This window comes from Papaver somniferum, chromosome 4 (assembly GCF_003573695.1).
Source record: "Papaver somniferum cultivar HN1 chromosome 4, ASM357369v1, whole genome shotgun sequence".
NCBI lineage: Eukaryota > Viridiplantae > Streptophyta > Magnoliopsida > Ranunculales > Papaveraceae > Papaver > Papaver somniferum.
Genome location: NC_039361.1, coordinates 155,715,375 through 155,725,009, shown reverse-complemented (window position 1 = coordinate 155,725,009; position 9,635 = coordinate 155,715,375).

Sequence of the window (9,635 nt, the reverse complement as noted above, 5' to 3'; positions counted from 1 at the left end):
TTAGCACTTCTTGGGAGGTAACCCAATCTCATGCGACACGGTAATATCTTTCCTTAACTCTTTTGCTTCAAATAGTAACAATTTCTCTCCTTATTCATGCTTTTAATTTTATCTTTAGAACATTGAGGACAATGTTAGATTTAAGTTTGGGGGTATGGGAGAAACTTTTCAGTTGCAGTATAAATAAATAAACTCCAGAGCCTAGAAATTTATGCTTATTAAGGTTGGCACTAACCAATCTAAGTGGATGGGAACATCTTGGTTATAGGAGTTGAGGAACCAATCTGATTAGATGGAAACATCGAAAGAGTCTATTCATAAAAGCACAGAGCTCAGGTGTTAGTAATAACATGATAGTTTCACCATATCTCGTTGAGTCCTTTTCACTTCTATTCTTATTTTGTTTTGTTTTTAAACTATGTTTCTCTAAGAGAGTAGGTGGGGCCCACGATTCAAGTTGTTACCAGTGCTAGGGTGAAATAGAGTGATTGAGATACAAAAAAAAAGACCAGACCAGACCAGACCAATTAGACCAATCGGAATAATCATTAACAGTTGGATAGCAATATGTGTGTGTTCTCCCTGTCTCCGTCGCCTAAGCAAGCGTGGAACGCAGGACCTGTGGGAACTATCATGTAATCTGCTGACAAGAAGCATGTGGTTGGATCCAAAAGATCTATTCATGTCGTTAATCAAAAAAAAAAATGTTCTTTGTAGTCAACCACTGGGACCCTTGTATATGCCAGTTGTGTTGATATTAGTCAGACTGGTATCTCAATCCATTAGGATATGTTCGTTTTAGTAGTGGCCTTCAGACAGATATGGGAAACACCATTCACCTAGTAAACATCAAAACCATCTATGTTTTTCTATATCCATCTCTTTATCTATCCATGTGATTAGTTTTGACTCCGGTTATGATGTCCATAGTGACACTATCTGAGTAGAGCTCTGTCACTTATATATGAATTTTGGAATTTCTCATCAGGGTACTTCCTCATATAGTTACTGTTTGTATGCCAACCAAGGAGATTCTTTAGTGCTTTCCGAGGTTCTGCGTAAATAGTTAGAGTCTGGAGTAAAGGTTTTTTGGGTACACCTCTGGTAAACCCTCCGGAGACAACACTCCGCCGCTAGGGCCACCTAGCGGTTTAACGGCTTGTTGCACGTGCTAAGTGTAGTCTTTTTATCTTTTCAAAAATAAATTTTTCTCGAGGACTAGCAAATAATAAGTTTGGGGGTATTTGATAGACACATTTTTGTGTCTAATTTGTCCTCAATGTCTCTATTGTTGGTACTCGAATTCGTACTTATTGTGTTATTTTATGTTTTTGTAGATGTTTTTGGAAAAAATAAGCTCTTGCGGAGAAATTGGCTCGAAAAGTGGTATTTTACACCCCAGGATATAGTACCAAAGACACCCAAGAAATGCGCTAAAAGCACCCGGAGGAGTTCTTAAAAACACCCAGAAAAATTATTGTTTCAGCCCAAAAAATTACTAAAGACACCCCAGAAATGCGCTAAAAGCACCCCGGAGGAGTTCTTAAAAACACCCAGAAAAATTATTGTTTCAGCCCCAAAAATTACTAAAGACACCCCAAGGGACATGTGTTATTCAGACTCCAGCAACGGATAAGGGGCGACCATTGGATAAGGGGTGACCCTCTTCACAGAATTTGAATTATGATTTTGGCGGGGAAACCATTTCTACGTAGGCAGATTTTTCGATCGGATTTTGGAGGAGTTTTTGTGCGATTCAATTGCTGAAACTTTTTGGAAAGTTGTGATATATTATAACAGAGCTGGTATGGGTGATTGTTTCGACTGAATTTGGCTGGATAATCAATAGGAGCAAAACAGGGACGTGTAATATTTTCGTGAGAAAAACTCGAGTTCTGTTGGGTTTACTTGTGGAAGATGCGTTACTGCATAGGTGTGAGTATGAGTATGAAGCATGTTTGGAGCGTGTAAACACTGGTTGACAGCGTGAGAAGGAAAGAAAAGAAAAAAAATCTCTGAAAATATTTTTATTAACTGCCCGAGTAAAGAGAGGATTATCTCGAGTTATGGAGAAGACTTCTTGTGCATGAGAGTATATATAGGGTCCTTGGGAGTCCTAGAGGGGGCGACGAGAGTTTGGGCTCGAGAGGAGAGCTCAGGAGCGAGAAATCAAGAGTTGATGAAACTCTGTTTCTGCTGCTGATGATGATGAAGAACACCAAGAACACGAAGAACAGACTCGCAGGGACAGTCGTTTATCAACAGTGCAAAAGACTCACGGTAGTGGGTCTTAGGTGTGGGTCTTAGAACTACAGTTACAACAGCACTTCTGTTGTGTTGTTAATTTTGGACGCTTTCTGTGGGTCGCACGTTCACTGTTTTATTATTTCATCTTCATTTTAATCCTTGTAAACACCCTTTGAGCAATAAAAATGAATTTTGAGCGTGTTTTCAATATGCGGAGCTAGAACCCATCACTGGGACGACGGAGGAAGCTGTTTTTCACCCATGTGGTAATTCTATTTAATTCCTTTATGACTATTTGCACTATTATAATTGATTTATGATTTTTCTTGATTATTTGTGATTTCGTTTGATGTCACATGCTTAGTCTTAGGTACTTTTGATGCGTCATGCTTGTGATTTACATATAATTCTTTATAAAATCTACCTTGGCAAAGATTTAGAGTCGATGTTTGTTATTTTATGAGCTTTAATTGTCCGGAATTAAATATTGAACTGCATGAATGTGAGAATTGGTGGAATCCCAAGTCCCAGTAACTCTCCTCATCTTGTTAATATTTTTGTATATATAATTTTATTAAATCTAAAAATTCCATTTCCTTCACAAGTCTGAAACGAATCCTATTTACTACAACCCCAAACAAAAATTTTAATCAGTTAGCTTGTAGTAGGCTAGTATCTGTAGCGGCTTAATACAGTGTGTGTTCAATCTAGACTAGGTCCCGGGGTTTTTCGCATTTGCAAAACTTCTGGTGTCTGTGTTATTTCTTTTCCGCATTATATTTGTTATATAATTGAAATAATACAGGTTGTGCGTTAGATCAATCAATTAGAGAGTTCGACCTAACGTTTGTTAATTGATATTGATTGATCCTTGGATATTGGTCTTTGGTACCATCCAAGTTATTCCTTGTATTTGATTAAAGACTCGCTGATTTTATAAGCTCGAGTAAATCAAATCAAGAGAGAGATATTAACTCCTCGATATACTTTTATCTAGATTGAGTCTGACTGTCAAGTTGATTCTCTATTAAAATATATTGTAGTTAGTTCATACAGATTGCTAAACAAAATATTGGGTGGTGGTGTTAGACCCCCATTTTTTCAATTGGTATCATAGCAGGAAAACACGTTCAAGACCTTATAAGTCTGTGTTTGTAGCGATCTGACTCTATGGATAAGAGCGTCTCTGATAACACAACGTCAGTTCAGAGACATTCAGATATGTTTCAAAGACCTGAAACTTCTGAAAAAAAACTTAACTCTCGTTCATCAACTGAATATACATTCAACTTGGAAAAATCTCTTGATGAACGGTTGGATGATCTTTCAAACGATAGTGATTCAGAATAATGACAGAGTATTGATGAGGAAGTCTCTCAATATATCAAGTTGTTTGACCGTGATTTGAAAGAAAATAAGTCAACAACATGCTTGAGAAAATACATGGGTCCTCTTTGTCAAGAAAACAGGAAGTTGAGAAAACTCTTTAAAGAGTTATGATGGTGGGTACAGACTCTTACAATCCACCGTTAAAGATCACAAAGAAGAAGTATGCTCAAAAAGGACCGAATGTGACAACCTTCTTCGTAATCTTTTCATGTTGAAAGAAAGACTTGTGGAAACTGAAGCAAGATGTAAATCTCAACAAAAATGTTTTAATGACAAAGAACGTAGTCTTCTTGCCAAAGAAAAGTCCTTGAAGACTAAACTTGCAGCTGCCCTTAATAAAGTAAATTAACTAGAAGAGAGTCTGAAAAGATTCAATTCTAGCTCCACAAAATTATCTTCTATGCTTGGAGCATGTAAAGCACATCGTGACACACTTGGTCTGGGTTATAGAAGAATAGACGCTCCAAAAACTAGTAACATTAATTTTGTTAAAGCTATTGATGATTTTCCATGTGAAAGACCCTTAGCATCTTGTCATGTTTCTGGTAACAAGGATACTGCTTCTACTAAATCTGCTCATAAGAGAACAGTACAAAATAAGTCCTTTAACTGCTACTACGGGAACAAGGGACATTCTGAGCAAAGATGTTGTCTTCGATTACGGAATGAAAAACTTCATAATATTCTTACATGGATGTCTAAAGAAGTTGTTAAACCGGTATCACTCATTATTGGAATAAAAGGCAACTCCTACTCTCAAGGGATACACAATGATAAGTCCTTTCTTAACTGTGTGTTCAAAATGAAGAATGGCTACAATGGCAGAAGGAGGAGTAACAATAGTGTAACTGATTCTGTGAATCTCTCAGGCAAAAGGAAAATGCATAGAAGAAATAAAGAAGAATTGAGTTCTTTTGCTCTCCTCAAAGAAGGTTGTAAATCCAAGACTTCAAATTCAGACTTCTTACATGTCAACAATCGAGTCTCTAATTTAAAGAACAACATAAACAGACTCAAAAGGAATATCAAGAAAACATGGAATGTTGTCAACCAAGGTACTCTTAAATCTTTTCTTGATAATACTTCTTCAACTGAATCAGGTAGTTCGTTAAATACCATAAAAAGAGAAAAGGAGAAGTGAATATTGATGAGCAAGATGCCCATCTTATTACACCCTGAAAAGTTCATGATTGCACCTCTTTCTAATAAAAAGGGATGCTCATGATTCTCAGGATTTTCATCTTGAGAAAACTATCAGGATTGTACAGTGTTCTGTGTTATTTTTCAGAGTTTCCTTACTCCGTTTGCTTCTCAACATCTTTTTCGTTTTTGATCTTTTGGGCTTCTTTGGCCTAGCATGGGCCTTGTTCTCTAGTACCCGCAATAACCCACACGAACGTCGTGTTTCCTAGGGTTTGTTGGAATACCTTATATATAATGTGTTCATGTAGAACAAGAGATTCTAAAAGTCTTTTTGGTGCACATTGTAAGGAAGCAACAAGGACGGTGATATTGAATTATGTCCTATTGTTATCTCATGATTTCATGCTCTTGATCATGAAAACGAAGACAAACTTCCAGTTCAGATTTCTTCACAGCTGGTAGGAAATCTTCTTGGAGATTTTAATGTTGTACAAGAGCAACTCGGTATTGCAACAAGGAACCTTGATTTTCTGAAAGGCGAACTAAAGAAGGCAACTGAGGTGCTCGCTCTTGTTCAATCCCTAGTTGCTGACAGGATCTAGAGTTCGTCAGATCTTGGTTCTAGTTTTTATTTTTCTGCCTAATATTTCTTCTTTTTGGATGAGTTGGAAGAATAACTAGTGCTTGAATAGAAATGATTGTGACTACACATAGCTATTATTTTCATCTTCTTGTGTTTTAAGTTTTTGGTTGAAATTCAAAAAAAAAAAAAAATTGGAGGATGATGTTTTGCGGTATTTAATCTTTATGATTTGTTATATTGCAAGTTGTTATGGGATATGTATGTCTGGGTCCGTGAACTTGGAGGTTCCATATTTTGTCAAAAGTAAAGTCGCTCATGAACGGTATTGATTTAAAGATGAATAGACTTTTGAAAAATACAAAAGTTAAGCCTATATTGTCAATTCTTTGATGGAAGATAGGTTAAAATCTTTAGTTTTTAAGGATTATGTCTATTAATGTCGCTATGCAAATAGTGATTGAAGATAGAATAAATTCTTGTGTATTCCGCAGTATTGATCATCCCTGATCCATATTTTATGTATTACTGTGAGGCTCTGCAATGTGTCTTATGTTGAGCACGATTCAACGAAGCTTTGATTATTTTATGATTAACTTTGTTGGTTGTTCCGTGAGATATGTTATGTTGAGCATATTGAACCAAATTAATCATCTTGTGTGGTTATTTAGTTTTTGTTCCATAAGTCTTCTTATGTCGAGCAAAACAATTGACAATTAAATTGATTACTTTTGTGATTAGTTTGGTTGTGTATTCCAATTAGATTAATTATGGGTTTTCTTGTAATTAGTCTAGTTGAGTATTCATATACTCTATAAGCTTTCTTGTGTTGAGTATATGAACAGCTATACTAATCATTTTTTAGTGATTATGTTAGTCGTATATTCCGTAAGTTTACTTATGTTGATCATAATCAATTAAGTTGACCACCTTGTGTGTTTAATTTGATTGTGTATTCCGATTAATTTAATCATGGGTTTACTTGTGATTAATTTGATTGAGTTTTTGGATATAGAAAATCATTCTTATGGTTTTTGGTGTCCAAATCAAAATCCTTCTTTTCTTTAGAAATTAAGGTCGCTCTTGTTGTTCTTTCGGGAATGACATTAAATGGGGGAGAGTTCTTTTGAACTTTTGCTTGATGGTCATATCTTGAGGGGAGTGCGGATGTGGAATATTAGAGGTGTTATCTTGTATCTTTAAACTCCTTGATGAATGCATTTAGCTTCGGCTTTATGATTGCATCTAAATTATTTGGTATGTATTCTTCTTTTAGTCTATTAAACGTCTCTTTCGGAAATTTCTTTAGGATTCCGTTCTTGTACCTTTGCCAATTTTATTGACAAAAAGGAGGAGAATTAATATGTAGTTCATACTACAAATACATATGGTTTTCGGATCATTATGTAAGAGGGAGTGGTTTCCATGTGATATGGAGTATTGACTAAGGGGGAGTGATACATATCACCATAGTATTATTGGTGAAGTTGTGATACAATTGAACTTTGACGCTGTGTAATAATACTACGACACTATATAACAATGATCGAGACCGATGCTTTCTCATTGTTATAACTACGGATCTTCAACGGCAGTGATATTAAACTTACAACCTTTGGGATCATTGGAGTACTTGGAAAAGACGAAGATTTCGATGAATGTTTAATATTAGAATATGGAATAGGAGCAACTAAAGTTTCTTTATCTTTTTTGTATTTCATATGTATTGATAGTTTTGTCACTAAAATTGACAAAGGGGAAGATTTTTAGAGCATTGCTCGGTCGACCTCGCATGCGTTGCTATCTCAAGCATGTTTGTCAATGTTAGTGATCAAAACTATAAGTCTTGATTTCTAGTCTATTATAGCAAAGTCTCGGACTAGGATAGAAAGTGTATTTGATCTCAAAGACTTCATGGCGATTCATCATATAAGTAGAAGAACTACTCAAGGAACCGGTGGAACTTCTCGACAAAAATGTATGTGAAGACTTGAACTTATCTATCACTCAAAAGTCTATCTACTCTATCTCCTAGTCTTTGAGACAAGAAGTCGTATGCTATATATATAGACTTGGATTATACACATTTGGTATTTCGAGCCGAGTATACCTCGCCTATCTATATCTCGAAATATGTGGTGATAAGCTTTTCGCTTCGATCAAGTTTATCTTTACCTAGTGACGAAAGTCATGATATGTTTCAATCACTTTGAGAATTGCTCTGAAGAAAAATGGTTTGTGAATAACAACTATATAATGTCCTCTGAGAATGTCTCAATAATTCAAATAAGAGTTTAGATTACATAACCAATGGTGGATATAAATATTGTTCTGGAAACACATTTATTATAAGTTCTATTCCTTGAACCAAAGTTTGCGAACTTTGTTGATCAAGAGAAACCGGAAGTATCGCAAGTGCCAAGTCCGCGAACTACCGAAGTTCTCAAACCCGAGAATTTCTGCTGGAGTTGACAAACTACTTGCGTGACCCAAGTTCGCGAACCCAGTCCGCGAACCGGCGTAGTTCTCATTCCGAGAATTTCTGCTGGAGTTTGCAAACTCTGACTGGTTGCTTAATCCCGCGAACCTAGTCTGCGAACTTGAGAAGGTTATATATCTAAAGATGATTTATGAACTTAAACTTATAAAGACTAGGGAATGCAGTTTGTAAACCGTGGCTATAAAGTTCATGAACCGACTCAAGTGAATCAAATCATTTTTGCTTCAATTATGCCTTGTGTAGTACATGATATTTCCTTGCAATTGAATAACTCTCTTAACTAGTTCATTTGAAGTCATTTGAACTAGTTATGGTGAAGAAGAACATGGTTGATATGAAATTCTCATATGGCTAACCTTTTGGTTGACTATTATTGAACCAACAATGCACATGTTTGGGTACGGTTAACAAACCTAGAAGCGTGCAGTCAATTGTGTATAACAAGCTAAGTTTTCGATCTAACGGTTGAGAAATATTAGCTTGAATCTAAATCAAGTTTTCATCTAACAGTGGATATTGATTGCTTTGTTACCAAGGCAAAACCCTGACTTGAAAGACTATATAAGTGAGACATCTAGTATTGTGCAAAACTAATCTCCACCCCTTATGTGTGATACTAGTTTGTGTACTAGAGTCGATTCTCCTTTAACCCTCTGGTTTTCTTTTCTTAAAACGGGTTAACGACTTAAAGACTTCATTGGGATTGTGAAGCCAGACCGATACTACTTTTATCGTAGTTGTGTGATCTGATCTTGCATCTTCTATCGTACGAGTACAATCAGATTGATTGGCTTGAGATTTGATATCTCCGATAGGTAAGATATAAAAACTAATCACAAACACTTCGTCTCATCGTTTGTGATTCCACAACATCTTGTTTCGTTACCATACGATTAAGATTGTTGTGAGGTGAATGATTAATCTAGGCTGTTCTTTGGGAATATAAGACCGGATTATCAATTGGTTCCTGTTCACCTTGATTATTATCAAAAGATGGAACAAAAACTTTCGGGTTTATCTGTGGGAAACATATTGATCCTTTGATAGACTTGTCTGTGTGAGACAAATTTGTTTATTGTCAAAGCCTGCGATTTTGTATCGTAGCAACTCTTAGTTTTGGGTGAGATCAGATAAGGGAATCACGTGCGCAGTATCCTGCTGGGATCAGAGGCGTAGGAGCACAATTGTACCTTGAATTAGTGGGAGACTGGTTGGGGTTCAACTACGGTACAGTACGAAGTTAGATTGTAGTAGGCTAGTGTCTGTAGCGGCTTAATACAGTGTGTGTTCAATATGGACTAGGTCACGGGGTTTTTCTGCATTTGCGGTTTCCTCGTTAACAAAACTTCTCGTGTATGTGATATTTCTTCTCCGCATTATATTTGTTATATAATTGAAATAATACATGTTGTGCGTTATATCAATCAATTGTAGAGTCTGACCTAACGGTTGTTGATTGATATTGATTGATCCTTGGATATTGGTCTTTGGTACCATCCATGTTATTCCTTGTATTTGATTAAAGACTCGCTGATTTTATTAGCTCGAGTAAATCAAATCAAGGGAGAGATATTAACTCCTCGATGTACTTTAATCTAGATTAAGTATGACTGTCTAGTTGATTCTCTATTAAAGTATATTGGAGTTAGTCCATACAGATTGCTAAGAGAAATATTGGGTGGTGGTAGGGTTGTACAGGAACCGTCTCATCCCATGGAACTGTACCGGAACCGCAGGAACCGTACCGATACCGTCCCGGAACCGGTGGTCAGATGG